The 26,917-nt window shown below is 48.8% G+C and overlaps 34 non-coding genes across 34 annotated transcripts; all 34 read right to left on the bottom strand.

Moving 5' to 3' along the window:
* Positions 1 to 596: 596 nt before the first annotated feature.
* On the bottom strand, positions 597 to 707 carry trnal-caa (transfer RNA leucine (anticodon CAA)). The gene is made up of 2 exons: positions 670 to 707; positions 597 to 642 (listed from the first exon to the last, which is right to left on the bottom strand). It is a non-coding gene; the product is annotated as a tRNA-Leu (tRNA).
* Positions 708 to 1,168: 461 nt separating this feature from the next.
* On the bottom strand, positions 1,169 to 1,241 carry trnak-cuu (transfer RNA lysine (anticodon CUU)). The gene has a single exon. It is a non-coding gene; the product is annotated as a tRNA-Lys (tRNA).
* A 953-nt stretch (positions 1,242 to 2,194) lies between these two features.
* On the bottom strand, positions 2,195 to 2,305 carry trnal-caa (transfer RNA leucine (anticodon CAA)). The gene is made up of 2 exons: positions 2,268 to 2,305; positions 2,195 to 2,240 (listed from the first exon to the last, which is right to left on the bottom strand). It is a non-coding gene; the product is annotated as a tRNA-Leu (tRNA).
* Positions 2,306 to 2,765: 460 nt separating this feature from the next.
* On the bottom strand, positions 2,766 to 2,838 carry trnak-cuu (transfer RNA lysine (anticodon CUU)). Its single transcript has one exon. It is a non-coding gene; the product is annotated as a tRNA-Lys (tRNA).
* A 946-nt stretch (positions 2,839 to 3,784) lies between these two features.
* trnal-caa (transfer RNA leucine (anticodon CAA)) lies at positions 3,785 to 3,895 on the bottom strand. Its single transcript has 2 exons — positions 3,858 to 3,895; positions 3,785 to 3,830 (listed from the first exon to the last, which is right to left on the bottom strand). It is a non-coding gene; the product is annotated as a tRNA-Leu (tRNA).
* A 464-nt stretch (positions 3,896 to 4,359) lies between these two features.
* Positions 4,360 to 4,432, bottom strand: trnak-cuu (transfer RNA lysine (anticodon CUU)). The gene has a single exon. It is a non-coding gene; the product is annotated as a tRNA-Lys (tRNA).
* Positions 4,433 to 5,385: 953 nt separating this feature from the next.
* Positions 5,386 to 5,496, bottom strand: trnal-caa (transfer RNA leucine (anticodon CAA)). Its single transcript has 2 exons — positions 5,459 to 5,496; positions 5,386 to 5,431 (listed from the first exon to the last, which is right to left on the bottom strand). It is a non-coding gene; the product is annotated as a tRNA-Leu (tRNA).
* Positions 5,497 to 5,960: 464 nt separating this feature from the next.
* On the bottom strand, positions 5,961 to 6,033 carry trnak-cuu (transfer RNA lysine (anticodon CUU)). Its single transcript has one exon. It is a non-coding gene; the product is annotated as a tRNA-Lys (tRNA).
* Positions 6,034 to 6,986: 953 nt separating this feature from the next.
* trnal-caa (transfer RNA leucine (anticodon CAA)) lies at positions 6,987 to 7,097 on the bottom strand. The gene is made up of 2 exons: positions 7,060 to 7,097; positions 6,987 to 7,032 (listed from the first exon to the last, which is right to left on the bottom strand). It is a non-coding gene; the product is annotated as a tRNA-Leu (tRNA).
* Positions 7,098 to 7,556: 459 nt separating this feature from the next.
* trnak-cuu (transfer RNA lysine (anticodon CUU)) lies at positions 7,557 to 7,629 on the bottom strand. Its single transcript has one exon. It is a non-coding gene; the product is annotated as a tRNA-Lys (tRNA).
* A 953-nt stretch (positions 7,630 to 8,582) lies between these two features.
* On the bottom strand, positions 8,583 to 8,693 carry trnal-caa (transfer RNA leucine (anticodon CAA)). The gene is made up of 2 exons: positions 8,656 to 8,693; positions 8,583 to 8,628 (listed from the first exon to the last, which is right to left on the bottom strand). It is a non-coding gene; the product is annotated as a tRNA-Leu (tRNA).
* A 464-nt stretch (positions 8,694 to 9,157) lies between these two features.
* trnak-cuu (transfer RNA lysine (anticodon CUU)) lies at positions 9,158 to 9,230 on the bottom strand. The gene has a single exon. It is a non-coding gene; the product is annotated as a tRNA-Lys (tRNA).
* A 953-nt stretch (positions 9,231 to 10,183) lies between these two features.
* On the bottom strand, positions 10,184 to 10,294 carry trnal-caa (transfer RNA leucine (anticodon CAA)). Its single transcript has 2 exons — positions 10,257 to 10,294; positions 10,184 to 10,229 (listed from the first exon to the last, which is right to left on the bottom strand). It is a non-coding gene; the product is annotated as a tRNA-Leu (tRNA).
* Positions 10,295 to 10,758: 464 nt separating this feature from the next.
* On the bottom strand, positions 10,759 to 10,831 carry trnak-cuu (transfer RNA lysine (anticodon CUU)). The gene has a single exon. It is a non-coding gene; the product is annotated as a tRNA-Lys (tRNA).
* A 953-nt stretch (positions 10,832 to 11,784) lies between these two features.
* On the bottom strand, positions 11,785 to 11,895 carry trnal-caa (transfer RNA leucine (anticodon CAA)). The gene is made up of 2 exons: positions 11,858 to 11,895; positions 11,785 to 11,830 (listed from the first exon to the last, which is right to left on the bottom strand). It is a non-coding gene; the product is annotated as a tRNA-Leu (tRNA).
* Positions 11,896 to 12,354: 459 nt separating this feature from the next.
* Positions 12,355 to 12,427, bottom strand: trnak-cuu (transfer RNA lysine (anticodon CUU)). Its single transcript has one exon. It is a non-coding gene; the product is annotated as a tRNA-Lys (tRNA).
* Positions 12,428 to 13,380: 953 nt separating this feature from the next.
* On the bottom strand, positions 13,381 to 13,491 carry trnal-caa (transfer RNA leucine (anticodon CAA)). The gene is made up of 2 exons: positions 13,454 to 13,491; positions 13,381 to 13,426 (listed from the first exon to the last, which is right to left on the bottom strand). It is a non-coding gene; the product is annotated as a tRNA-Leu (tRNA).
* A 459-nt stretch (positions 13,492 to 13,950) lies between these two features.
* trnak-cuu (transfer RNA lysine (anticodon CUU)) lies at positions 13,951 to 14,023 on the bottom strand. Its single transcript has one exon. It is a non-coding gene; the product is annotated as a tRNA-Lys (tRNA).
* A 946-nt stretch (positions 14,024 to 14,969) lies between these two features.
* Positions 14,970 to 15,080, bottom strand: trnal-caa (transfer RNA leucine (anticodon CAA)). The gene is made up of 2 exons: positions 15,043 to 15,080; positions 14,970 to 15,015 (listed from the first exon to the last, which is right to left on the bottom strand). It is a non-coding gene; the product is annotated as a tRNA-Leu (tRNA).
* Positions 15,081 to 15,539: 459 nt separating this feature from the next.
* trnak-cuu (transfer RNA lysine (anticodon CUU)) lies at positions 15,540 to 15,612 on the bottom strand. The gene has a single exon. It is a non-coding gene; the product is annotated as a tRNA-Lys (tRNA).
* A 953-nt stretch (positions 15,613 to 16,565) lies between these two features.
* On the bottom strand, positions 16,566 to 16,676 carry trnal-caa (transfer RNA leucine (anticodon CAA)). The gene is made up of 2 exons: positions 16,639 to 16,676; positions 16,566 to 16,611 (listed from the first exon to the last, which is right to left on the bottom strand). It is a non-coding gene; the product is annotated as a tRNA-Leu (tRNA).
* Positions 16,677 to 17,135: 459 nt separating this feature from the next.
* Positions 17,136 to 17,208, bottom strand: trnak-cuu (transfer RNA lysine (anticodon CUU)). Its single transcript has one exon. It is a non-coding gene; the product is annotated as a tRNA-Lys (tRNA).
* A 953-nt stretch (positions 17,209 to 18,161) lies between these two features.
* Positions 18,162 to 18,272, bottom strand: trnal-caa (transfer RNA leucine (anticodon CAA)). The gene is made up of 2 exons: positions 18,235 to 18,272; positions 18,162 to 18,207 (listed from the first exon to the last, which is right to left on the bottom strand). It is a non-coding gene; the product is annotated as a tRNA-Leu (tRNA).
* Positions 18,273 to 18,731: 459 nt separating this feature from the next.
* On the bottom strand, positions 18,732 to 18,804 carry trnak-cuu (transfer RNA lysine (anticodon CUU)). Its single transcript has one exon. It is a non-coding gene; the product is annotated as a tRNA-Lys (tRNA).
* Positions 18,805 to 19,750: 946 nt separating this feature from the next.
* trnal-caa (transfer RNA leucine (anticodon CAA)) lies at positions 19,751 to 19,861 on the bottom strand. Its single transcript has 2 exons — positions 19,824 to 19,861; positions 19,751 to 19,796 (listed from the first exon to the last, which is right to left on the bottom strand). It is a non-coding gene; the product is annotated as a tRNA-Leu (tRNA).
* Positions 19,862 to 20,320: 459 nt separating this feature from the next.
* Positions 20,321 to 20,393, bottom strand: trnak-cuu (transfer RNA lysine (anticodon CUU)). Its single transcript has one exon. It is a non-coding gene; the product is annotated as a tRNA-Lys (tRNA).
* Positions 20,394 to 21,346: 953 nt separating this feature from the next.
* trnal-caa (transfer RNA leucine (anticodon CAA)) lies at positions 21,347 to 21,457 on the bottom strand. The gene is made up of 2 exons: positions 21,420 to 21,457; positions 21,347 to 21,392 (listed from the first exon to the last, which is right to left on the bottom strand). It is a non-coding gene; the product is annotated as a tRNA-Leu (tRNA).
* A 459-nt stretch (positions 21,458 to 21,916) lies between these two features.
* trnak-cuu (transfer RNA lysine (anticodon CUU)) lies at positions 21,917 to 21,989 on the bottom strand. The gene has a single exon. It is a non-coding gene; the product is annotated as a tRNA-Lys (tRNA).
* A 946-nt stretch (positions 21,990 to 22,935) lies between these two features.
* Positions 22,936 to 23,046, bottom strand: trnal-caa (transfer RNA leucine (anticodon CAA)). The gene is made up of 2 exons: positions 23,009 to 23,046; positions 22,936 to 22,981 (listed from the first exon to the last, which is right to left on the bottom strand). It is a non-coding gene; the product is annotated as a tRNA-Leu (tRNA).
* Positions 23,047 to 23,510: 464 nt separating this feature from the next.
* trnak-cuu (transfer RNA lysine (anticodon CUU)) lies at positions 23,511 to 23,583 on the bottom strand. The gene has a single exon. It is a non-coding gene; the product is annotated as a tRNA-Lys (tRNA).
* Positions 23,584 to 24,536: 953 nt separating this feature from the next.
* On the bottom strand, positions 24,537 to 24,647 carry trnal-caa (transfer RNA leucine (anticodon CAA)). The gene is made up of 2 exons: positions 24,610 to 24,647; positions 24,537 to 24,582 (listed from the first exon to the last, which is right to left on the bottom strand). It is a non-coding gene; the product is annotated as a tRNA-Leu (tRNA).
* Positions 24,648 to 25,111: 464 nt separating this feature from the next.
* trnak-cuu (transfer RNA lysine (anticodon CUU)) lies at positions 25,112 to 25,184 on the bottom strand. Its single transcript has one exon. It is a non-coding gene; the product is annotated as a tRNA-Lys (tRNA).
* A 946-nt stretch (positions 25,185 to 26,130) lies between these two features.
* On the bottom strand, positions 26,131 to 26,241 carry trnal-caa (transfer RNA leucine (anticodon CAA)). Its single transcript has 2 exons — positions 26,204 to 26,241; positions 26,131 to 26,176 (listed from the first exon to the last, which is right to left on the bottom strand). It is a non-coding gene; the product is annotated as a tRNA-Leu (tRNA).
* A 464-nt stretch (positions 26,242 to 26,705) lies between these two features.
* On the bottom strand, positions 26,706 to 26,778 carry trnak-cuu (transfer RNA lysine (anticodon CUU)). The gene has a single exon. It is a non-coding gene; the product is annotated as a tRNA-Lys (tRNA).
* Between the last annotated feature and the right edge of the window lie 139 nt (positions 26,779 to 26,917).

Below are 26,917 nucleotides of genomic sequence, written 5' to 3'. Positions count from 1 at the left end.
TCAGTCAGCGGTATCAGTCCCCACGCAAACTGCCTGCATACTCTTGTCGGATGAGGCCGGGCAGCAGGAAGAAAGCCAGGAGCCATTGCACCAGCGTAGGGTCTGACAGTGGGTCGGAGAATTTCATGCCCATACCTAACTGCACTCATTGTGCCGTTGCCTTGCCTGTAGAGGCCTGTGCATACCTCAGTGCATGTGCCTCTCCAGACCATCACTGACCCACCAGCAAAGCACTCATAATCAAGGATGTTACATTCAGCATAAAGTTCCCCACGACTTCTCGGGAAGCTTTCACATGTGTTATATGTTCTAAGGTTAAATCCGCTGTCCTCTGTGAAAAGCACAGGGTGCCAGTGGTGGAGGTGGCAATTCTGGTATTCCATGACAAACGCCAGATACAAGCGGGATTTCAATTCAGGCTTCCACTTAGAGCTCTGTCATGTTAACGAAAGCTCTTCACTACAAAAGTTCCTATAACCTGCAAAGCTGATTTCACAGCAACCCTACAGCTACCTCAACAAGCCGCACTTTGTTGAGTTTAACACACAAAGGTTGATGAAGCTCTTGAAAACATATGTTTAAGTAAAGAAAGTAGATGTCAGGAGTGGGATTTGAACCCACGCCTCCATTTGGAGACCAGAAGTCCCTTTTGTCTGGAAGGAGCCTATCCTTGAGTCTGGCGCCTTAGACCACTCGGCCATCCTGACGAGTTGACCAACCACCTCTTCAAAGTCATCCTGGATGTTCAAATGTCCGAACCACCTCAGCAGGCTCCTTTCGATGTGGAGGAGTTGCAGCTGTAATCTGAGTTCCTCCTGAAATACTAAGCTTGTCATCCAATCTCCGAGGCCGAGCACTGCCACCCGACGGCGAAAACTCATTGCGCTGCTTATATCTGTGAGCTCATGCTTTCATTCACTACCCATAGTTTGTGACCCTAGGTGAGAGTAGGGATGCTGGTAAACCTAGAGTGTTGCTTTTTTGCTAAGCTCTCTTGAAATTTAGTCCAGAATCATCAAATGGTGGAGATGTGGACTTGTGCAGACACGACAGTGGAACTTTGGTTTCTGTTACCATACATTCATCTTCCTTTGCACAACACGCCATTTGCTGTTCTCTATACACACACGTGTTTTCTCTCTTGCGGGCATTTGCACAAAAGTCCCCTCGCCCAACGTGGGGCTCGAACCCACGACCCTGAGATTAAGAGTCTCATGCTCTCCCGACTGAGCTAGCTGGGCTTCTTCAGCAGCAAGGCTTTAAGATGGACACAGGTTCTTATAGCTGGGGGAGGTTGACTAGCATTTCAAGCGCAGGCAAAGAAAGCACAGGCTACTTTCAAGTTTTTCTATCATCCATTCAAGCTCTTATGTCCTTGTATGCATGCCACACCACCGGGCATGCTCCGATTGAGACGACTGAATGTCTCCCGGGGAATCTTCTCCCCAGATCTGGACCAGGGCATCACTGAGCTCCTGGACAGTCTGAGTTCCAACCTGGTGGTGTCAGATGGACCAAAGCTAAATGTCCCAGGGGTGTTGTATTGAATTTTGGTCAAGTAGGCCAATATAGGGTTGGGGGGTGGGGAGTGTCAGTCAGCGGTATCAGTCCCCACGCAAACTGCCTGCATACTCTTGTCGGATGAGGCCGGGAAGCAGGAAGAAAGCCAGGAGCCATTGCACCAGCGTAGGGTCTGACAGTGGGTCGGAGAATTTCATGCCCATACCTAACTGCACTCATTGTGCCATTGCCTTGCCTGTAGAGGCCTGTGCATACCTCAGTGCATGTGCCTCTCCAGACCATCACTGACCCACCAGCAAAGCACTCATAATCAAGGATGTTACATTCAGCATAAAGTTCCCCACGACTTCTCGGGAAGCTTTCACATGTGTTATATGTTCTAAGGTTAAATCCGCTGTCCTCTGTGAAAAGCACAGGGTGCCAGTGGTGGAGGTGGCAATTCTGGTATTCCATGACAAATGCCAGATACAAGCGGGATTTCAATTCAGGCTTCCACTTAGAAAGCAGAGCTCTGTCATGTTAACGAAAGCTCTTCACTACAAAAGTTCCTATAACCTGCAAAGCTGATTTCACAGCAACCCTACAGCTACCTCAACAAGCCGCACTTTGTTGAGTTTAACACACAAAGGTTGATGAAGCTCTTGAAAACATATTTTTAAGTAAAGAAAGTAGATGTGAGGAGTGGGATTTGAACCCACGCCTCCATTTGGAGACCAGAAGTCCCTTTTGTCTGGAAGGAGCCTATCCTTGAGTCTGGCGCCTTAGACCACTCGGCCATCCTGACGAGTTGACCAACGACCTCTTCAAAGTCATCCTGGATGTTCAAATGTCCGAACCACCTCAGCAGGCTCCTTTCGATGTGGAGGAGTTGCAGCTGTAATCTGAGTTCCTCCTGAAATACTAAGCTTGTCATCCAATCTCCGAGGCCGAGCACTGCCACCCGACGGAGAAAACTCATTGCCGCTGCTTATATCTGTGAGCTCATGCTTTCATTCACTACCCACAGTTTGTGACCCTAGGTGAGAGTAGGGATGCTGGTAAACCTAGAGTGTTGCTTTTTCGCTAAGCTCTCTTGAAATTTAGTCCAGAATCATCAAATGGTGGAGATGTGGACTTGTGCAGACACGACAGTGTAACTTTGGTTTCTGTTACCATACATTCATCTTCCTTTGCACAACACGCCATTTGCTGTTCTCTATACACACGTGTTTTCTCTCTTGCGGGCATTTGCACAAAAGTCCCCTCGCCCAACGTGGGGCTCGAACCCACGACCCTGAGATTAAGAGTCTCATGCTCTCCCGACTGAGCTAGCTGGGCTTCTTCAGCAGCAAGGCTTTAAGATGGACACAGGTTCTTATAGCTGGGGGAGGTTGACTAGCATTTCAAGTGCAGGCAAAGAAAGCACAGGCTACTTTCAAGTTTTTCTATCATCCATTCAAGCTCTTATGTCCTTGTATGCATGCCACACCACGGGGCATGCTCCGATTGAGACGACTGAATGTCTCCCGGGGAATCTTCTCCCCAGATCTGGACCAGGGCATCACTGAGCTCCTGGACAGTCTGAGTTCCAACCTGGTGGTGTCAGATGGACCAAAGCTAAATGTCCCAGGGGTGTTGTATTGAATTTTGGTCAAGTAGGCCAATATAGGGTTGGGGGGTGGGGAGTGTCAGTCAGCGGTATCAGTCCCCACGCAAACTGCCTGCATACTCTTGTCGGATGAGGCCGGGCAGCAGGAAGAAAGCCAGGAGCCATTGCACCAGCGTAGGGTCTGACAGTGGGTCGGAGAATTTCATGCCCATACCTAACTGCACTCATTGTGCCGTTGCCTTGCCTGTAGAGGCCTGTGCATACCTCAGTGCATGTGCCTCTCCAGACCATCACTGACCCACCAGCAAAGCACTCATAATCAAGGATGTTACATTCAGCATAAAGTTCCCCACGACTTCTCGGGAAGCTTTCACATGTGTTATATGTTCTAAGGTTAAATCCGCTGTCCTCTGTGAAAAGCACAGGGTGCCAGTGGTGGAGGTGGCAATTCTGGTATTCCATGACAAACGCCAGATACAAGCGGGATTTCAATTCAGGCTTCCACTTAGAGCTCTGTCATGTTAACGAAAGCTCTTCACTACAAAAGTTCCTATAACCTGCAAAGCTGATTTCACAGCAACCCTACAGCTACCTCAACAAGCCGCACTTTGTTGAGTTTAACACACAAAGGTTGATGAAGCTCTTGAAAACATATGTTTAAGTAAAGAAAGTAGATGTCAGGAGTGGGATTTGAACCCACGCCTCCATTTGGAGACCAGAAGTCCCTTTTGTCTGGAAGGAGCCTATCCTTGAGTCTGGCGCCTTAGACCACTCGGCCATCCTGACGAGTTGACCAACGACCTCTTCAAAGTCATCCTGGATGTTCAAATGTCCGAACCACCTCAGCAGGCTCCTTTCGATGTGGAGGAGTTGCAGCTGTAATCTGAGTTCCTCCTGAAATACTAAGCTTGTCATCCAATCTCCGAGGCCGAGCACTGCCACCCGACGGCGAAAACTCATTGCGCTGCTTATATCTGTGAGCTCATGCTTTCATTCACTACCCATAGTTTGTGACCCTAGGTGAGAGTAGGGATGCTGGTAAACCTAGAGTGTTGCTTTTTTGCTAAGCTCTCTTGAAATTTAGTCCAGAATCATCAAATTAAATGGTGGAGATGTGGACTTGTGCAGACACAACAGTGTAACTTTGGTTTCTGTTACCATACATTCATCTTCCTTTGCACAACACGCCATTTGCTGTTCTCTATACACACGTGTTTTCTCTCTTGCGGGCATTTGCACAAAAGTCCCCTCGCCCAACGTGGGGCTCGAACCCACGACCCTGAGAGTAAGAGTCTCATGCTCTCCCGACTGAGCTAGCTGGGCTTCTTCAGCAGCAAGGCTTTAAGATGGACACAGGTTCTTATAGCTGGGGGAGGTTGACTAGCATTTCAAGCGCAGGCAAAGAAAGCACAGGCTACTTTCAAGTTTTTCTATCATCCATTCAAGCTCTTATGTCCTTGTATGCATGCCACACCACGGGGCATGCTCCGATTGAGACGACTGAATGTCTCCCGGGGAATCTTCTCCCCAGATCTGGACCAGGGCATCACTGAGCTCCTGGACAGTCTGAGTTCCAACCTGGTGGTGTCAGATGGACCAAAGCTAAATGCCCCAGGGGTGTTGTATTGAATTTTGGTCAAGTAGGCCAATATAGGGTTGGGGGGTGGGGAGTGTCAGTCAGCGGTATCAGTCCCCACGCAAACTGCCTGCATACTCTTGTCGGATGAGGCCGGGCAGCAGGAAGAAAGCCAGGAGCCATTGCACCAGCGTAGGGTCTGACAGTGGGTCGGAGAATTTCATGCCCATACCTAACTGCACTCATTGTGCCGTTGCCTTGCCTGTAGAGGCCTGTGCATACCTCAGTGCATGTGCCTCTCCAGACCATCACTGACCCACCAGCAAAGCACTCATAATCAAGGATGTTACATTCAGCATAAAGTTCCCCACGACTTCTCGGGAAGCTTTCACATGTGTTATATGTTCTAAGGTTAAATCCGCTGTCCTCTGTGAAAAGCACAGGGTGCCAGTGGTGGAGGTGGCAATTCTGGTATTCCATGACAAATGCCAGATACAAGCGGGATTTCAATTCAGGCTTCCACTTAGAAAGCAGAGCTCTGTCATGTTAACGAAAGCTCTTCACTACAAAAGTTCCTATAAGCTGCAAAGCTGATTTCACAGCAACCCTACAGCTACCTCAACAAGCCGCACTTTGTTGAGTTTAACACACAAAGGTTGATGAAGCTCTTGAAAACATATGTTTAAGTAAAGAAAGTAGATGTGAGGAGTGGGATTTGAACCCACGCCTCCATTTGGAGACCAGAAGTCCCTTTTGACTGGAAGGAGCCTATCCTTGAGTCTGGCGCCTTAGACCACTCGGCCATCTTGACGAGTTGACCAACCACCTCTTCAAAGTCATCCTGGATGTTCAAATGTCCGAACCACCTCAGCAGGCTCCTTTCGATGTGGAGGAGTTGCAGCTGTAATCTGAGTTCCTCCTGAAATACTAAGCTTGTCATCCAATCTCCGAGGCCGAGCACTGCCACCCGACGGCGAAAACTCATTGCGCTGCTTATATCTGTGAGCTCATGCTTTCATTCACTACCCATAGTTTGTGACCCTAGGTGAGAGTAGGGATGCTGGTAAACCTAGAGTGTTGCTTTTTTGCTAAGCTCTCTTGAAATTTAGTCCAGAATCATCAAATTAAATGGTGGAGATGTGGACTTGTGCAGACACGACAGTGTAACTTTGGTTTCTGTTACCATACATTCATCTTCCTTTGCACAACACGCCATTTGCTGTTCTCTATACACACGTGTTTTCTCTCTTGCGGGCATTTGCACAAAAGTCCCCTCGCCCAACGTGGGGCTCGAACCCACGACCCTGAGATTAAGAGTCTCATGCTCTCCCGACTGAGCTAGCTGGGCTTCTTCAGCAGCAAGGCTTTAAGATAGACACAGGTTCTTATAGCTGGGGGAGGTTGACTAGCATTTCAAGCGCAGGCAAAGAAAGCACAGGCTACTTTCAAGTTTTTCTATCATCCATTCAAGCTCTTATGTCCTTGTATGCATGCCACACCACGGGGCATGCTCCGATTGAGACGACTGAATGTCTCCCGGGGAATCTTCTCCCCAGATCTGGACCAGGGCATCACTGAGCTCCTGGACAGTCTGAGTTCCAACCTGGTGGTGTCAGATGGACCAAAGCTAAATGCCCCAGGGGTGTTGTATTGAATTTTGGTCAAGTAGGCCAATATAGGGTTGGGGGGTGGGGAGTGTCAGTCAGCGGTATCAGTCCCCACGCAAACTGCCTGCATATTCTTGTCGGATGAGGCCGGGCAGCAGGAAGAAAGCCAGGAGCCATTGCACCAGCGTAGGGTCTGACAGTGGGTCGGAGAATTTCATGCCCATACCTAACTGCACTCATTGTGCCGTTGCCTTGCCTGTAGAGGCCTGTGCATACCTCAGTGCATGTGCCTCTCCAGACCATCACTGACCCACCAGCAAAGCACTCATAATCAAGGATGTTACATTCAGCATAAAGTTCCCCACGACTTCTCGGGAAGCTTTCACATGTGTTATATGTTCTAAGGTTAAATCCGCTGTCCTCTGTGAAAAGCACAGGGTGCCAGTGGTGGAGGTGGCAATTCTGGTATTCCATGACAAATGCCAGATACAAGCGGGATTTCAATTCAGGCTTCCACTTAGAAAGCAGAGCTCTGTCATGTTAACGAAAGCTCTTCACTACAAAAGTTCCTATAAGCTGCAAAGCTGATTTCACAGCAACCCTACAGCTACCTCAACAAGCCGCACTTTGTTGAGTTTAACACACAAAGGTTGATGAAGCTCTTGAAAACATATGTTTAAGTAAAGAAAGTAGATGTGAGGAGTGGGATTTGAACCCACGCCTCCATTTGGAGACCAGAAGTCCCTTTTGTCTGGAAGGAGCCTATCCTTGAGTCTGGCGCCTTAGACCACTCGGCCATCCTGACGAGTTGACCAACCACCTCTTCAAAGTCATCCTGGATGTTCAAATGTCCGAACCACCTCAGCAGGCTCCTTTCGATGTGGAGGAGTTGCAGCTGTAATCTGAGTTCCTCCTGAAATACTAAGCTTGTCATCCAATCTCCGAGGCCGAGCACTGCCACCCGACGGCGAAAACTCATTGCGCTGCTTATATCTGTGAGCTCATGCTTTCATTCACTACCCATAGTTTGTGACCCTAGGTGAGAGTAGGGATGCTGGTAAACCTAGAGTGTTGCTTTTTTGCTAAGCTCTCTTGAAATTTAGTCCAGAGTCATCAAATGGTGGAGATGTGGACTTGTGCAGACACGACAGTGTAACTTTGGTTTCTGTTACCATACATTCATCTTCCTTTGCACAACACGCCATTTGCTGTTCTCTATACACACGTGTTTTCTCTCTTGCGGGCATTTGCACAAAAGTCCCCTCGCCCAACGTGGGGCTCGAACCCACGACCCTGAGATTAAGAGTCTCATGCTCTCCCGACTGAGCTAGCTGGGCTTCTTCAGCAGCAAGGCTTTAAGATGGACACAGGTTCTTATAGCTGGGGGAGGTTGACTAGCATTTCAAGCGCAGGCAAAGAAAGCACAGGCTACTTTCAAGTTTTTCTATCATCCATTCAAGCTCTTATGTCCTTGTATGCATGCCACACCACGGGGCATGCTCCGATTGAGACGACTGAATGTCTCCCGGGGAATCTTCTCCCCAGATCTGGACCAGGGCATCACTGAGCTCCTGGACAGTCTGAGTTCCAACCTGGTGGTGTCAGATGGACCAAAGCTAAATGCCCCAGGGGTGTTGTATTGAATTTTGGTCAAGTAGGCCAATATAGGGTTGGGGGGTGGGGAGTGTCAGTCAGCGGTATCAGTCCCCACGCAAACTGCCTGCATACTCTTGTCGGATGAGGCCGGGCAGCAGGAAGAAAGCCAGGAGCCATTGCACCAGCGTAGGGTCTGACAGTGGGTCGGAGAATTTCATGCCCATACCTAACTGCACTCATTGTGCCGTTGCCTTGCCTGTAGAGGCCTGTGCATACCTCAGTGCATGTGCCTCTCCAGACCATCACTGACCCACCAGCAAAGCACTCATAATCAAGGATGTTACATTCAGCATAAAGTTCCCCACGACTTCTCGGGAAGCTTTCACATGTGTTATATGTTCTAAGGTTAAATCCGCTGTCCTCTGTGAAAAGCACAGGGTGCCAGTGGTGGAGGTGGCAATTCTGGTATTCCATGACAAATGCCAGATACAAGCGGGATTTCAATTCAGGCTTCCACTTAGAAAGCAGAGCTCTGTCATGTTAACGAAAGCTCTTCACTACAAAAGTTCCTATAAGCTGCAAAGCTGATTTCACAGCAACCCTACAGCTACCTCAACAAGCCGCACTTTGTTGAGTTTAACACACAAAGGTTGATGAAGCTCTTGAAAACATATGTTTAAGTAAAGAAAGTAGATGTCAGGAGTGGGATTTGAACCCACGCCTCCATTTGGAGACCAGAAGTCCCTTTTGTCTGGAAGGAGCCTATCCTTGAGTCTGGCGCCTTAGACCACTCGGCCATCCTGACGAGTTGACCAACCACCTCTTCAAAGTCATCCTGGATGTTCAAATGTCCGAACCACCTCAGCAGGCTCCTTTCGATGTGGAGGAGTTGCAGCTGTAATCTGAGTTCCTCCTGAAATACTAAGCTTGTCATCCAATCTCCGAGGCCGAGCACTGCCACCCGACGGCGAAAACTCATTGCGCTGCTTATATCTGTGAGCTCATGCTTTCATTCACTACCCATAGTTTGTGACCCTAGGTGAGAGTAGGGATGCTGGTAAACCTAGAGTGTTGCTTTTTTGCTAAGCTCTCTTGAAATTTAGTCCAGAGTCATCAAATTAAATGGTGGAGATGTGGACTTGTGCAGACACGACAGTGTAACTTTGGTTTCTGTTACCATACATTCATCTTCCTTTGCACAACACGCCATTTGCTGTTCTCTATACACACGTGTTTTCTCTCTTGCGGGCATTTGCACAAAAGTCCCCTCGCCCAACGTGGGGCTCGAACCCACGACCCTGAGATTAAGAGTCTCATGCTCTCCCGACTGAGCTAGCTGGGCTTCTTCAGCAGTAAGGCTTTAAGATGGACACAGGTTCTTATAGCTGGGGGAGGTTGACTAGCATTTCAAGCGCAGGCAAAGAAAGCACAGGCTACTTTCAAGTTTTTCTATCATCCATTCAAGCTCTTATGTCCTTGTATGCATGCCACACCACGGGGCATGCTCCGATTGAGACGACTGAATGTCTCCCGGGGAATCTTCTCCCCAGATCTGGACCAGGGCATCACTGAGCTCCTGGACAGTCTGAGTTCCAACCTGGTGGTGTCAGATGGACCAAAGCTAAATGCCCCAGGGGTGTTGTATTGAATTTTGGTCAAGTAGGCCAATATAGGGTTGGGGGGTGGGGAGTGTCAGTCAGCGGTATCAGTCCCCACGCAAACTGCCTGCATACTCTTGTCGGATGAGGCCGGGCAGCAGGAAGAAAGCCAGGAGCCATTGCACCAGCGTAGGGTCTGACAGTGGGTCGGAGAATTTCATGCCCATACCTAACTGCACTCATTGTGCCGTTGCCTTGCCTGTAGAGGCCTGTGCATACCTCAGTGCATGTGCCTCTCCAGACCATCACTGACCCACCAGCAAAGCACTCATAATCAAGGATGTTACATTCAGCATAAAGTTCCCCACGACTTCTCGGGAAGCTTTCACATGTGTTATATGTTCTAAGGTTAAATCCGCTGTCCTCTGTGAAAAGCACAGGGTGCCAGTGGTGGAGGTGGCAATTCTGGTATTCCATGACAAATGCCAGATACAAGCGGGATTTCAATTCAGGCTTCCACTTAGAAAGCAGAGCTCTGTCATGTTAACGAAAGCTCTTCACTACAAAAGTTCCTATAAGCTGCAAAGCTGATTTCACAGCAACCCTACAGCTACCTCAACAAGCCGCACTTTGTTGAGTTTAACACACAAAGGTTGATGAAGCTCTTGAAAACATATGTTTAAGTAAAGAAAGTAGATGTGAGGAGTGGGATTTGAACCCACGCCTCCATTTGGAGACCAGAAGTCCCTTTTGTCTGGAAGGAGCCTATCCTTGAGTCTGGCGCCTTAGACCACTCGGCCATCTTGACGAGTTGACCAACCACCTCTTCAAAGTCATCCTGGATGTTCAAATGTCCGAACCACCTCAGCAGGCTCCTTTCGATGTGGAGGAGTTGCAGCTGTAATCTGAGTTCCTCCTGAAATACTAAGCTTGTCATCCAATCTCCGAGGCCGAGCACTGCCACCCGACGGCGAAAACTCATTGCGCTGCTTATATCTGTGAGCTCATGCTTTCATTCACTACCCATAGTTTGTGACCCTAGGTGAGAGTAGGGATGCTGGTAAACCTAGAGTGTTGCTTTTTTGCTAAGCTCTCTTGAAATTTAGTCCAGAATCATCAAATTAAATGGTGGAGATGTGGACTTGTGCAGACACGACAGTGTAACTTTGGTTTCTGTTACCATACATTCATCTTCCTTTGCACAACACGCCATTTGCTGTTCTCTATACACACGTGTTTTCTCTCTTGCGGGCATTTGCACAAAAGTCCCCTCGCCCAACGTGGGGCTCGAACCCACGACCCTGAGATTAAGAGTCTCATGCTCTCCCGACTGAGCTAGCTGGGCTTCTTCAGCAGCAAGGCTTTAAGATAGACACAGGTTCTTATAGCTGGGGGAGGTTGACTAGCATTTCAAGCGCAGGCAAAGAAAGCACAGGCTACTTTCAAGTTTTTCTATCATCCATTCAAGCTCTTATGTCCTTGTATGCATGCCACACCACGGGGCATGCTCCGATTGAGACGACTGAATGTCTCCCGGGGAATCTTCTCCCCAGATCTGGACCAGGGCATCACTGAGCTCCTGGACAGTCTGAGTTCCAACCTGGTGGTGTCAGATGGACCAAAGCTAAATGCCCCAGGGGTGTTGTATTGAATTTTGGTCAAGTAGGCCAATATAGGGTTGGGGGGTGGGGAGTGTCAGTCAGCGGTATCAGTCCCCACGCAAACTGCCTGCATACTCTTGTCGGATGAGGCCGGGCAGCAGGAAGAAAGCCAGGAGCCATTGCACCAGCGTAGGGTCTGACAGTGGGTCGGAGAATTTCATGCCCATACCTAACTGCACTCATTGTGCCGTTGCCTTGCCTGTAGAGGCCTGTGCATACCTCAGTGCATGTGCCTCTCCAGACCATCACTGACCCACCAGCAAAGCACTCATAATCAAGGATGTTACATTCAGCATAAAGTTCCCCACGACTTCTCGGGAAGCTTTCACATGTGTTATATGTTCTAAGGTTAAATCCGCTGTCCTCTGTGAAAAGCACAGGGTGCCAGTGGTGGAGGTGGCAATTCTGGTATTCCATGACAAATGCCAGATACAAGCGGGATTTCAATTCAGGCTTCCACTTAGAAAGCAGAGCTCTGTCATGTTAACGAAAGCTCTTCACTACAAAAGTTCCTATAAGCTGCAAAGCTGATTTCACAGCAACCCTACAGCTACCTCAACAAGCCGCACTTTGTTGAGTTTAACACACAAAGGTTGATGAAGCTCTTGAAAACATATGTTTAAGTAAAGAAAGTAGATGTGAGGAGTGGGATTTGAACCCACGCCTCCATTTGGAGACCAGAAGTCCCTTTTGTCTGGAAGGAGCCTATCCTTGAGTCTGGCGCCTTAGACCACTCGGCCATCCTGACGAGTTGACCAACGACCTCTTCAAAGTCATCCTGGATGTTCAAATGTCCGAACCACCTCAGCAGGCTCCGTTCGATGTGGAGGAGTTGCAGCTGTAATCTGAGATCCTCCTGAAATACTAAGCTTGTCATCCAATCTCCGAGGCCGAGCACTGCCACCCGACGGCGAAAACTCATTGCGCTGCTTATATCTGTGAGCTCATGCTTTCATTCACTACCCATAGTTTGTGACCCTAGGTGAGAGTAGGGATGCAGGTAAACCTAGAGTGTTGCTTTTTTGCTAAGCTCTCTTGAAATTTAGTCCAGAATCATCAAATGGTGGAGATGTGGACTTGTGCAGACACGACAGTGTAACTTTGGTTTCTGTTACCATACATTCATCTTCCTTTGCACAACACGCCATTTGCTGTTCTCTATACACACGTGTTTTCTCTCTTGCGGGCATTTGCACAAAAGTCCCCTCGCCCAACGTGGGGCTCGAACCCACGACCCTGAGATTAAGAGTCTCATGCTCTCCCGACTGAGCTAGCTGGGCTTCTTCAGCAGCAAGGCTTTAAGATGGACACAGGTTCTTATAGCTGGGGGAGGTTGACTAGCATTTCAAGCGCAGGCAAAGAAAGCACAGGCTACTTTCAAGTTTTTCTATCATCCATTCAAGCTCTTATGTCCTTGTATGCATGCCACACCACGGGGCATGCTCCGATTGAGACGACTGAATGTCTCCCGGGGAATCTTCTCCCCAGATCTGGACCAGGGCATCACTGAGCTCCTGGACAGTCTGAGTTCCAACCTGGTGGTGTCAGATGGACCAAAGCTAAATGCCCCAGGGGTGTTGTATTGAATTTTGGTCAAGTAGGCCAATATAGGGTTGGGGGGTGGGGAGTGTCAGTCAGCGGTATCAGTCCCCACGCAAACTGCCTGCATACTCTTGTCGGATGAGGCCGGGCAGCAGGAAGAAAGCCAGGAGCCATTGCACCAGCGTAGGGTCTGACAGTGGGTCGGAGAATTTCATGCCCATACCTAACTGCACTCATTGTGCCGTTGCCTTGCCTGTAGAGGCCTGTGCATACCTCAGTGCATGTGCCTCTCCAGACCATCACTGACCCACCAGCAAAGCACTCATAATCAAGGATGTTACATTCAGCATAAAGTTCCCCACGACTTCTCGGGAAGCTTTCACATGTGTTATATGTTCTAAGGTTAAATCCGCTGTCCTCTGTGAAAAGCACAGGGTGCCAGTGGTGGAGGTGGCAATTCTGGTATTCCATGACAAATGCCAGATACAAGCGGGATTTCAATTCAGGCTTCCACTTAGAAAGCAGAGCTCTGTCATGTTAACGAAAGCTCTTCACTACAAAAGTTCCTATAAGCTGCAAAGCTGATTTCACAGCAACCCTACAGCTACCTCAACAAGCCGCACTTTGTTGAGTTTAACACACAAAGGTTGATGAAGCTCTTGAAAACATATGTTTAAGTAAAGAAAGTAGATGTGAGGAGTGGGATTTGAACCCACGCCTCCATTTGGAGACCAGAAGTCCCTTTTGTCTGGAAGGAGCCTATCCTTGAGTCTGGCGCCTTAGACCACTCGGCCATCCTGACGAGTTGACCAACCACCTCTTCAAAGTCATCCTGGATGTTCAAATGTCCGAACCACCTCAGCAGGCTCCTTTCGATGTGGAGGAGTTGCAGCTGTAATCTGAGTTCCTCCTGAAATACTAAGCTTGTCATCCAATCTCCGAGGCCGAGCACTGCCACCCGACGGCGAAAACTCATTGCGCTGCTTATATCTGTGAGCTCATGCTTTCATTCACTACCCATAGTTTGTGACCCTAGGTGAGAGTAGGGATGCTGGTAAACCTAGAGTGTTGCTTTTTTGCTAAGCTCTCTTGAAATTTAGTCCAGAATCATCAAATGGTGGAGATGTGGACTTGTGCAGACACGACAGTGGAACTTTGGTTTCTGTTACCATACATTCATCTTCCTTTGCACAACACGCCATTTGCTGTTCTCTATACACACGTGTTTTCTCTCTTGCGGGCATTTGCACAAAAGTCCCCTCGCCCAACGTGGGGCTCGAACCCACGACCCTGAGATTAAGAGTCTCATGCTCTCCCGACTGAGCTAGCTGGGCTTCTTCAGCAGCAAGGCTTTAAGATGGACACAGGTTCTTATAGCTGGGGGAGGTTGACTAGCATTTCAAGCGCAGGCAAAGAAAGCACAGGCTACTTTCAAGTTTTTCTATCATCCATTCAAGCTCTTATGTCCTTGTATGCATGCCACACCACGGGGCATGCTCCGATTGAGACGACTGAATGTCTCCCGGGGAATCTTCTCCCCAGATCTGGACCAGGGCATCACTGAGCTCCTGGACAGTCTGAGTTCCAACCTGGTGGTGTCAGATGGACCAAAGCTAAATGCCCCAGGGGTGTTGTATTGAATTTTGGTCAAGTAGGCCAATATAGGGTTGGGGGGTGGGGAGTGTCAGTCAGCGGTATCAGTCCCCACGCAAACTGCCTGCATACTCTTGTCGGATGAGGCCGGGCAGCAGGAAGAAAGCCAGGAGCCATTGCACCAGCGTAGGGTCTGACAGTGGGTCGGAGAATTTCATGCCCATACCTAACTGCACTCATTGTGCCGTTGCCTTGCCTGTAGAGGCCTGTGCATACCTCAGTGCATGTGCCTCTCCAGACCATCACTGACCCACCAGCAAAGCACTCATAATCAAGGATGTTACATTCAGCATAAAGTTCCCCACGACTTCTCGGGAAGCTTTCACATGTGTTATATGTTCTAAGGTTAAATCCGCTGTCCTCTGTGAAAAGCACAGGGTGCCAGTGGTGGAGGTGGCAATTCTGGTATTCCATGACAAACGCCAGATACAAGCGGGATTTCAATTCAGGCTTCCACTTAGAGCTCTGTCATGTTAACGAAAGCTCTTCACTACAAAAGTTCCTATAACCTGCAAAGCTGATTTCACAGCAACCCTACAGCTACCTCAACAAGCCGCACTTTGTTGAGTTTAACACACAAAGGTTGATGAAGCTCTTGAAAACATATTTTTAAGTAAAGAAAGTAGATGTCAGGAGTGGGATTTGAACCCACGCCTCCATTTGGAGACCAGAAGTCCCTTTTGTCTGGAAGGAGCCTATCCTTGAGTCTGGCGCCTTAGACCACTCGGCCATCCTGACGAGTTGACCAACCACCTCTTCAAAGTCATCCTGGATGTTCAAATGTCCGAACCACCTCAGCAGGCTCCTTTCGATGTGGAGGAGTTGCAGCTGTAATCTGAGTTCCTCCTGAAATACTAAGCTTGTCATCCAATCTCCGAGGCCGAGCACTGCCACCCGACGGCGAAAACTCATTGCGCTGCTTATATCTGTGAGCTCATGCTTTCATTCACTACCCATAGTTTGTGACCCTAGGTGAGAGTAGGGATGCTGGTAAACCTAGAGTGTTGCTTTTTTGCTAAGCTCTCTTGAAATTTAGTCCAGAATCATCAAATGGTGGAGATGTGGACTTGTGCAGACACGACAGTGTAACTTTGGTTTCTGTTACCATACATTCATCTTCCTTTGCACAACACGCCATTTGCTGTTCTCTATACACACGTGTTTTCTCTCTTGCGGGCATTTGCACAAAAGTCCCCTCGCCCAACGTGGGGCTCGAACCCACGACCCTGAGATTAAGAGTCTCATGCTCTCCCGACTGAGCTAGCTGGGCTTCTTCAGCAGCAAGGCTTTAAGATGGACACAGGTTCTTATAGCTGGGGGAGGTTGACTAGCATTTCAAGCGCAGGCAAAGAAAGCACAGGCTACTTTCAAGTTTTTCTATCATCCATTCAAGCTCTTATGTCCTTGTATGCATGCCACACCACGGGGCATGCTCCGATTGAGACGACTGAATGTCTCCCGGGGAATCTTCTCCCCAGATCTGGACCAGGGCATCACTGAGCTCCTGGACAGTCTGAGTTCCAACCTGGTGGTGTCAGATGGACCAAAGCTAAATGCCCCAGGGGTGTTGTATTGAATTTTGGTCAAGTAGGCCAATATAGGGTTGGGGGGTGGGGAGTGTCAGTCAGCGGTATCAGTCCCCACGCAAACTGCCTGCATACTCTTGTCGGATGAGGCCGGGCAGCAGGAAGAAAGCCAGGAGCCATTGCACCAGCGTAGGGTCTGACAGTGGGTCGGAGAATTTCATGCCCATACCTAACTGCACTCATTGTGCCGTTGCCTTGCCTGTAGAGGCCTGTGCATACCTCAGTGCATGTGCCTCTCCAGACCATCACTGACCCACCAGCAAAGCACTCATAATCAAGGATGTTACATTCAGCATAAAGTTCCCCACGACTTCTCGGGAAGCTTTCACATGTGTTATATGTTCTAAGGTTAAATCCGCTGTCCTCTGTGAAAAGCACAGGGTGCCAGTGGTGGAGGTGGCAATTCTGGTATTCCATGACAAATGCCAGATACAAGCGGGATTTCAATTCAGGCTTCCACTTAGAAAGCAGAGCTCTGTCATGTTAACGAAAGCTCTTCACTACAAAAGTTCCTATAAGCTGCAAAGCTGATTTCACAGCAACCCTACAGCTACCTCAACAAGCCGCACTTTGTTGAGTTTAACACACAAAGGTTGATGAAGCTCTTGAAAACATATGTTTAAGTAAAGAAAGTAGATGTGAGGAGTGGGATTTGAACCCACGCCTCCATTTGGAGACCAGAAGTCCCTTTTGTCTGGAAGGAGCCTATCCTTGAGTCTGGCGCCTTAGACCACTCGGCCATCCTGACGAGTTGACCAACGACCTCTTCAAAGTCATCCTGGATGTTCAAATGTCCGAACCACCTCAGCAGGCTCCGTTCGATGTGGAGGAGTTGCAGCTGTAATCTGAGATCCTCCTGAAATACTAAGCTTGTCATCCAATCTCCGAGGCCGAGCACTGCCACCCGACGGCGAAAACTCATTGCGCTGCTTATATCTGTGAGCTCATGCTTTCATTCACTACCCATAGTTTGTGACCCTAGGTGAGAGTAGGGATGCAGGTAAACCTAGAGTGTTGCTTTTTTGCTAAGCTCTCTTGAAATTTAGTCCAGAATCATCAAATGGTGGAGATGTGGACTTGTGCAGACACGACAGTGTAACTTTGGTTTCTGTTACCATACATTCATCTTCCTTTGCACAACACGCCATTTGCTGTTCTCTATACACACGTGTTTTCTCTCTTGCGGGCATTTGCACAAAAGTCCCCTCGCCCAACGTGGGGCTCGAACCCACGACCCTGAGATTAAGAGTCTCATGCTCTCCCGACTGAGCTAGCTGGGCTTCTTCAGCAGCAAGGCTTTAAGATGGACACAGGTTCTTATAGCTGGGGGAGGTTGACTAGCATTTCAAGCGCAGGCAAAGAAAGCACAGGCTACTTTCAAGTTTTTCTATCATCCATTCAAGCTCTTATGTCCTTGTATGCATGCCACACCACGGGGCATGCTCCGATTGAGACGACTGAATGTCTCCCGGGGAATCTTCTCCCCAGATCTGGACCAGGGCATCACTGAGCTCCTGGACAGTCTGAGTTCCAACCTGGTGGTGTCAGATGGACCAAAGCTAAATGCCCCAGGGGTGTTGTATTGAATTTTGGTCAAGTAGGCCAATATAGGGTTGGGGGGTGGGGAGTGTCAGTCAGCGGTATCAGTCCCCACGCAAACTGCCTGCATACTCTTGTCGGATGAGGCCGGGCAGCAGGAAGAAAGCCAGGAGCCATTGCACCAGCGTAGGGTCTGACAGTGGGTCGGAGAATTTCATGCCCATACCTAACTGCACTCATTGTGCCGTTGCCTTGCCTGTAGAGGCCTGTGCATACCTCAGTGCATGTGCCTCTCCAGACCATCACTGACCCACCAGCAAAGCACTCATAATCAAGGATGTTACATTCAGCATAAAGTTCCCCACGACTTCTCGGGAAGCTTTCACATGTGTTATATGTTCTAAGGTTAAATCCGCTGTCCTCTGTGAAAAGCACAGGGTGCCAGTGGTGGAGGTGGCAATTCTGGTATTCCATGACAAATGCCAGATACAAGCGGGATTTCAATTCAGGCTTCCACTTAGAAAGCAGAGCTCTGTCATGTTAACGAAAGCTCTTCACTACAAAAGTTCCTATAAGCTGCAAAGCTGATTTCACAGCAACCCTACAGCTACCTCAACAAGCCGCACTTTGTTGAGTTTAACACACAAAGGTTGATGAAGCTCTTGAAAACATATGTTTAAGTAAAGAAAGTAGATGTGAGGAGTGGGATTTGAACCCACGCCTCCATTTGGAGACCAGAAGTCCCTTTTGTCTGGAAGGAGCCTATCCTTGAGTCTGGCGCCTTAGACCACTCGGCCATCCTGACGAGTTGACCAACCACCTCTTCAAAGTCATCCTGGATGTTCAAATGTCCGAACCACCTCAGCAGGCTCCTTTCGATGTGGAGGAGTTGCAGCTGTAATCTGAGTTCCTCCTGAAATACTAAGCTTGTCATCCAATCTCCGAGGCCGAGCACTGCCACCCGACGGCGAAAACTCATTGCGCTGCTTATATCTGTGAGCTCATGCTTTCATTCACTACCCATAGTTTGTGACCCTAGGTGAGAGTAGGGATGCTGGTAAACCTAGAGTGTTGCTTTTTTGCTAAGCTCTCTTGAAATTTAGTCCAGAATCATCAAATGGTGGAGATGTGGACTTGTGCAGACACGACAGTGGAACTTTGGTTTCTGTTACCATACATTCATCTTCCTTTGCACAACACGCCATTTGCTGTTCTCTATACACACGTGTTTTCTCTCTTGCGGGCATTTGCACAAAAGTCCCCTCGCCCAACGTGGGGCTCGAACCCACGACCCTGAGATTAAGAGTCTCATGCTCTCCCGACTGAGCTAGCTGGGCTTCTTCAGCAGCAAGGCTTTAAGATGGACACAGGTTCTTATAGCTGGGGGAGGTTGACTAGCATTTCAAGCGCAGGCAAAGAAAGCACAGGCTACTTTCAAGTTTTTCTATCATCCATTCAAGCTCTTATGTCCTTGTATGCATGCCACACCACGGGGCATGCTCCGATTGAGACGACTGAATGTCTCCCGGGGAATCTTCTCCCCAGATCTGGACCAGGGCATCACTGAGCTCCTGGACAGTCTGAGTTCCAACCTGGTGGTGTCAGATGGACCAAAGCTAAATGCCCCAGGGGTGTTGTATTGAATTTTGGTCAAGTAGGCCAATATAGGGTTGGGGGGTGGGGAGTGTCAGTCAGCGGTATCAGTCCCCACGCAAACTGCCTGCATACTCTTGTCGGATGAGGCCGGGCAGCAGGAAGAAAGCCAGGAGCCATTGCACCAGCGTAGGGTCTGACAGTGGGTCGGAGAATTTCATGCCCATACCTAACTGCACTCATTGTGCCGTTGCCTTGCCTGTAGAGGCCTGTGCATACCTCAGTGCATGTGCCTCTCCAGACCATCACTGACCCACCAGCAAAGCACTCATAATCAAGGATGTTACATTCAGCATAAAGTTCCCCACGACTTCTCGGGAAGCTTTCACATGTGTTATATGTTCTAAGGTTAAATCCGCTGTCCTCTGTGAAAAGCACAGGGTGCCAGTGGTGGAGGTGGCAATTCTGGTATTCCATGACAAACGCCAGATACAAGCGGGATTTCAATTCAGGCTTCCACTTAGAGCTCTGTCATGTTAACGAAAGCTCTTCACTACAAAAGTTCCTATAACCTGCAAAGCTGATTTCACAGCAACCCTACAGCTACCTCAACAAGCCGCACTTTGTTGAGTTTAACACACAAAGGTTGATGAAGCTCTTGAAAACATATTTTTAAGTAAAGAAAGTAGATGTCAGGAGTGGGATTTGAACCCACGCCTCCATTTGGAGACCAGAAGTCCCTTTTGTCTGGAAGGAGCCTATCCTTGAGTCTGGCGCCTTAGACCACTCGGCCATCCTGACGAGTTGACCAACCACCTCTTCAAAGTCATCCTGGATGTTCAAATGTCCGAACCACCTCAGCAGGCTCCTTTCGATGTGGAGGAGTTGCAGCTGTAATCTGAGTTCCTCCTGAAATACTAAGCTTGTCATCCAATCTCCGAGGCCGAGCACTGCCACCCGACGGCGAAAACTCATTGCGCTGCTTATATCTGTGAGCTCATGCTTTCATTCACTACCCATAGTTTGTGACCCTAGGTGAGAGTAGGGATGCTGGTAAACCTAGAGTGTTGCTTTTTTGCTAAGCTCTCTTGAAATTTAGTCCAGAATCATCAAATGGTGGAGATGTGGACTTGTGCAGACACGACAGTGTAACTTTGGTTTCTGTTACCATACATTCATCTTCCTTTGCACAACACGCCATTTGCTGTTCTCTATACACACGTGTTTTCTCTCTTGCGGGCATTTGCACAAAAGTCCCCTCGCCCAACGTGGGGCTCGAACCCACGACCCTGAGATTAAGAGTCTCATGCTCTCCCGACTGAGCTAGCTGGGCTTCTTCAGCAGCAAGGCTTTAAGATGGACACAGGTTCTTATAGCTGGGGGAGGTTGACTAGCATTTCAAGCGCAGGCAAAGAAAGCACAGGCTACTTTCAAGTTTTTCTATCATCCATTCAAGCTCTTATGTCCTTGTATGCATGCCACACCACGGGGCATGCTCCGATTGAGACGACTGAATGTCTCCCGGGGAATCTTCTCCCCAGATCTGGACCAGGGCATCACTGAGCTCCTGGACAGTCTGAGTTCCAACCTGGTGGTGTCAGATGGACCAAAGCTAAATGCCCCAGGGGTGTTGTATTGAATTTTGGTCAAGTAGGCCAATATAGGGTTGGGGGGTGGGGAGTGTCAGTCAGCGGTATCAGTCCCCACGCAAACTGCCTGCATACTCTTGTCGGATGAGGCCGGGCAGCAGGAAGAAAGCCAGGAGCCATTGCACCAGCGTAGGGTCTGACAGTGGGTCGGAGAATTTCATGCCCATACCTAACTGCACTCATTGTGCCGTTGCCTTGCCTGTAGAGGCCTGTGCATACCTCAGTGCATGTGCCTCTCCAGACCATCACTGACCCACCAGCAAAGCACTCATAATCAAGGATGTTACATTCAGCATAAAGTTCCCCACGACTTCTCGGGAAGCTTTCACATGTGTTATATGTTCTAAGGTTAAATCCGCTGTCCTCTGTGAAAAGCACAGGGTGCCAGTGGTGGAGGTGGCAATTCTGGTATTCCATGACAAATGCCAGATACAAGCGGGATTTCAATTCAGGCTTCCACTTAGAAAGCAGAGCTCTGTCATGTTAACGAAAGCTCTTCACTACAAAAGTTCCTATAAGCTGCAAAGCTGATTTCACAGCAACCCTACAGCTACCTCAACAAGCCGCACTTTGTTGAGTTTAACACACAAAGGTTGATGAAGCTCTTGAAAACATATGTTTAAGTAAAGAAAGTAGATGTGAGGAGTGGGATTTGAACCCACGCCTCCATTTGGAGACCAGAAGTCCCTTTTGTCTGGAAGGAGCCTATCCTTGAGTCTGGCGCCTTAGACCACTCGGCCATCCTGACGAGTTGACCAACCACCTCTTCAAAGTCATCCTGGATGTTCAAATGTCCGAACCACCTCAGCAGGCTCCTTTCGATGTGGAGGAGTTGCAGCTGTAATCTGAGTTCCTCCTGAAATACTAAGCTTGTCATCCAATCTCCGAGGCCGAGCACTGCCACCCGACGGCGAAAACTCATTGCGCTGCTTATATCTGTGAGCTCATGCTTTCATTCACTACCCATAGTTTGTGACCCTAGGTGAGAGTAGGGATGCTGGTAAACCTAGAGTGTTGCTTTTTTGCTAAGCTCTCTTGAAATTTAGTCCAGAATCATCAAATGGTGGAGATGTGGACTTGTGCAGACACGACAGTGTAACTTTGGTTTCTGTTACCATACATTCATCTTCCTTTGCACAACACGCCATTTGCTGTTCTCTATACACACGTGTTTTCTCTCTTGCGGGCATTTGCACAAAAGTCCCCTCGCCCAACGTGGGGCTCGAACCCACGACCCTGAGATTAAGAGTCTCATGCTCTCCCGACTGAGCTAGCTGGGCTTCTTCAGCAGCAAGGCTTTAAGATGGACACAGGTTCTTATAGCTGGGGGAGGTTGACTAGCATTTCAAGCGCAGGCAAAGAAAGCACAGGCTACTTTCAAGTTTTTCTATCATCCATTCAAGCTCTTATGTCCTTGTATGCATGCCACACCACGGGGCATGCTCCGATTGAGACGACTGAATGTCTCCCGGGGAATCTTCTCCCCAGATCTGGACCAGGGCATCACTGAGCTCCTGGACAGTCTGAGTTCCAACCTGGTGGTGTCAGATGGACCAAAGCTAAATGCCCCAGGGGTGTTGTATTGAATTTTGGTCAAGTAGGCCAATATAGGGTTGGGGGGTGGGGAGTGTCAGTCAGCGGTATCAGTCCCCACGCAAACTGCCTGCATACTCTTGTCGGATGAGGCCGGGCAGCAGGAAGAAAGCCAGGAGCCATTGCACCAGCGTAGGGTCTGACAGTGGGTCGGAGAATTTCATGCCCATACCTAACTGCACTCATTGTGCCGTTGCCTTGCCTGTAGAGGCCTGTGCATACCTCAGTGCATGTGCCTCTCCAGACCATCACTGACCCACCAGCAAAGCACTCATAATCAAGGATGTTACATTCAGCATAAAGTTCCCCACGACTTCTCGGGAAGCTTTCACATGTGTTATATGTTCTAAGGTTAAATCCGCTGTCCTCTGTGAAAAGCACAGGGTGCCAGTGGTGGAGGTGGCAATTCTGGTATTCCATGACAAACGCCAGATACAAGCGGGATTTCAATTCAGGCTTCCACTTAGAGCTCTGTCATGTTAACGAAAGCTCTTCACTACAAAAGTTCCTATAACCTGCAAAGCTGATTTCACAGCAACCCTACAGCTACCTCAACAAGCCGCACTTTGTTGAGTTTAACACACAAAGGTTGATGAAGCTCTTGAAAACATATGTTTAAGTAAAGAAAGTAGATGTGAGGAGTGGGATTTGAACCCACGCCTCCATTTGGAGACCAGAAGTCCCTTTTGTCTGGAAGGAGCCTATCCTTGAGTCTGGCGCCTTAGACCACTCGGCCATCTTGACGAGTTGACCAACCACCTCTTCAAAGTCATCCTGGATGTTCAAATGTCCGAACCACCTCAGCAGGCTCCTTTCGATGTGGAGGAGTTGCAGCTGTAATCTGAGTTCCTCCTGAAATACTAAGCTTGTCATCCAATCTCCGAGGCCGAGCACTGCCACCCGACGGCGAAAACTCATTGCGCTGCTTATATCTGTGAGCTCATGCTTTCATTCACTACCCATAGTTTGTGACCCTAGGTGAGAGTAGGGATGCTGGTAAACCTAGAGTGTTGCTTTTTTGCTAAGCTCTCTTGAAATTTAGTCCAGAATCATCAAATTAAATGGTGGAGATGTGGACTTGTGCAGACACGACAGTGTAACTTTGGTTTCTGTTACCATACATTCATCTTCCTTTGCACAACACGCCATTTGCTGTTCTCTATACACACGTGTTTTCTCTCTTGCGGGCATTTGCACAAAAGTCCCCTCGCCCAACGTGGGGCTCGAACCCACGACCCTGAGATTAAGAGTCTCATGCTCTCCCGACTGAGCTAGCTGGGCTTCTTCAGCAGCAAGGCTTTAAGATAGACACAGGTTCTTATAGCTGGGGGAGGTTGACTAGCATTTCAAGCGCAGGCAAAGAAAGCACAGGCTACTTTCAAGTTTTTCTATCATCCATTCAAGCTCTTATGTCCTTGTATGCATGCCACACCACGGGGCATGCTCCGATTGAGACGACTGAATGTCTCCCGGGGAATCTTCTCCCCAGATCTGGACCAGGGCATCACTGAGCTCCTGGACAGTCTGAGTTCCAACCTGGTGGTGTCAGATGGACCAAAGCTAAATGCCCCAGGGGTGTTGTATTGAATTTTGGTCAAGTAGGCCAATATAGGGTTGGGGGGTGGGGAGTGTCAGTCAGCGGTATCAGTCCCCACGCAAACTGCCTGCATACTCTTGTCGGATGAGGCCGGGCAGCAGGAAGAAAGCCAGGAGCCATTGCACCAGCGTAGGGTCTGACAGTGGGTCGGAGAATTTCATGCCCATACCTAACTGCACTCATTGTGCCGTTGCCTTGCCTGTAGAGGCCTGTGCATACCTCAGTGCATGTGCCTCTCCAGACCATCACTGACCCACCAGCAAAGCACTCATAATCAAGGATGTTACATTCAGCATAAAGTTCCCCACGACTTCTCGGGAAGCTTTCACATGTGTTATATGTTCTAAGGTTAAATCCGCTGTCCTCTGTGAAAAGCACAGGGTGCCAGTGGTGGAGGTGGCAATTCTGGTATTCCATGACAAATGCCAGATACAAGCGGGATTTCAATTCAGGCTTCCACTTAGAAAGCAGAGCTCTGTCATGTTAACGAAAGCTCTTCACTACAAAAGTTCCTATAAGCTGCAAAGCTGATTTCACAGCAACCCTACAGCTACCTCAACAAGCCGCACTTTGTTGAGTTTAACACACAAAGGTTGATGAAGCTCTTGAAAACATATGTTTAAGTAAAGAAAGTAGATGTCAGGAGTGGGATTTGAACCCACGCCTCCATTTGGAGACCAGAAGTCCCTTTTGTCTGGAAGGAGCCTATCCTTGAGTCTGGCGCCTTAGACCACTCGGCCATCTTGACGAGTTGACCAACCACCTCTTCAAAGTCATCCTGGATGTTCAAATGTCCGAACCACCTCAGCAGGCTCCTTTCGATGTGGAGGAGTTGCAGCTGTAATCTGAGTTCCTCCTGAAATACTAAGCTTGTCATCCAATCTCCGAGGCCGAGCACTGCCACCCGACGGCGAAAACTCATTGCGCTGCTTATATCTGTGAGCTCATGCTTTCATTCACTACCCATAGTTTGTGACCCTAGGTGAGAGTAGGGATGCTGGTAAACCTAGAGTGTTGCTTTTTTGCTAAGCTCTCTTGAAATTTAGTCCAGAGTCATCAAATTAAATGGTGGAGATGTGGACTTGTGCAGACACGACAGTGTAACTTTGGTTTCTGTTACCATACATTCATCTTCCTTTGCACAACACGCCATTTGCTGTTCTCTATACACACGTGTTTTCTCTCTTGCGGGCATTTGCACAAAAGTCCCCTCGCCCAACGTGGGGCTCGAACCCACGACCCTGAGATTAAGAGTCTCATGCTCTCCCGACTGAGCTAGCTGGGCTTCTTCAGCAGCAAGGCTTTAAGATGGACACAGGTTCTTATAGCTGGGGGAGGTTGACTAGCATTTCAAGCGCAGGCAAAGAAAGCACAGGCTACTTTCAAGTTTTTCTATCATCCATTCAAGCTCTTATGTCCTTGTATGCATGCCACACCACGGGGCATGCTCCGATTGAGACGACTGAATGTCTCCCGGGGAATCTTCTCCCCAGATCTGGACCAGGGCATCACTGAGCTCCTGGACAGTCTGAGTTCCAACCTGGTGGTGTCAGATGGACCAAAGCTAAATGCCCCAGGGGTGTTGTATTGAATTTTGGTCAAGTAGGCCAATATAGGGTTGGGGGGTGGGGAGTGTCAGTCAGCGGTATCAGTCCCCACGCAAACTGCCTGCATACTCTTGTCGGATGAGGCCGGGCAGCAGGAAGAAAGCCAGGAGCCATTGCACCAGCGTAGGGTCTGACAGTGGGTCGGAGAATTTCATGCCCATACCTAACTGCACTCATTGTGCCGTTGCCTTGCCTGTAGAGGCCTGTGCATACCTCAGTGCATGTGCCTCTCCAGACCATCACTGACCCACCAGCAAAGCACTCATAATCAAGGATGTTACATTCAGCATAAAGTTCCCCACGACTTCTCGGGAAGCTTTCACATGTGTTATATGTTCTAAGGTTAAATCCGCTGTCCTCTGTGAAAAGCACAGGGTGCCAGTGGTGGAGGTGGCAATTCTGGTATTCCATGACAAACGCCAGATACAAGCGGGATTTCAATTCAGGCTTCCACTTAGAGCTCTGTCATGTTAACGAAAGCTCTTCACTACAAAAGTTCCTATAAGCTGCAAAGCTGATTTCACAGCAACCCTACAGCTACCTCAACAAGCCGCACTTTGTTGAGTTTAACACACAAAGGTTGATGAAGCTCTTGAAAACATATGTTTAAGTAAAGAAAGTAGATGTGAGGAGTGGGATTTGAACCCACGCCTCCATTTGGAGACCAGAAGTCCCTTTTGTCTGGAAGGAGCCTATCCTTGAGTCTGGCGCCTTAGACCACTCGGCCATCTTGACGAGTTGACCAACCACCTCTTCAAAGTCATCCTGGATGTTCAAATGTCCGAACCACCTCAGCAGGCTCCTTTCGATGTGGAGGAGTTGCAGCTGTAATCTGAGTTCCTCCTGAAATACTAAGCTTGTCATCCAATCTCCGAGGCCGAGCACTGCCACCCGACGGCGAAAACTCATTGCGCTGCTTATATCTGTGAGCTCATGCTTTCATTCACTACCCATAGTTTGTGACCCTAGGTGAGAGTAGGGATGCTGGTAAACCTAGAGTGTTGCTTTTTTGCTAAGCTCTCTTGAAATTTAGTCCAGAATCATCAAATTAAATGGTGGAGATGTGGACTTGTGCAGACACGACAGTGTAACTTTGGTTTCTGTTACCATACATTCATCTTCCTTTGCACAACACGCCATTTGCTGTTCTCTATACACACGTGTTTTCTCTCTTGCGGGCATTTGCACAAAAGTCCCCTCGCCCAACGTGGGGCTCGAACCCACGACCCTGAGATTAAGAGTCTCATGCTCTCCCGACTGAGCTAGCTGGGCTTCTTCAGCAGCAAGGCTTTAAGATAGACACAGGTTCTTATAGCTGGGGGAGGTTGACTAGCATTTCAAGCGCAGGCAAAGAAAGCACAGGCTACTTTCAAGTTTTTCTATCATCCATTCAAGCTCTTATGTCCTTGTA

This window comes from Rhamphochromis longiceps, linkage group LG22, assembly GCF_057381845.1.
Source record: "Rhamphochromis longiceps isolate RC_006_pf linkage group LG22, R_longiceps_female_GT1.1, whole genome shotgun sequence".
Lineage (NCBI taxonomy): Eukaryota > Metazoa > Chordata > Actinopteri > Cichliformes > Cichlidae > Rhamphochromis > Rhamphochromis longiceps.
Note: the sequence above shows the minus strand (reverse complement) of the source record. Positions and strands in the feature narration are given on the sequence as shown.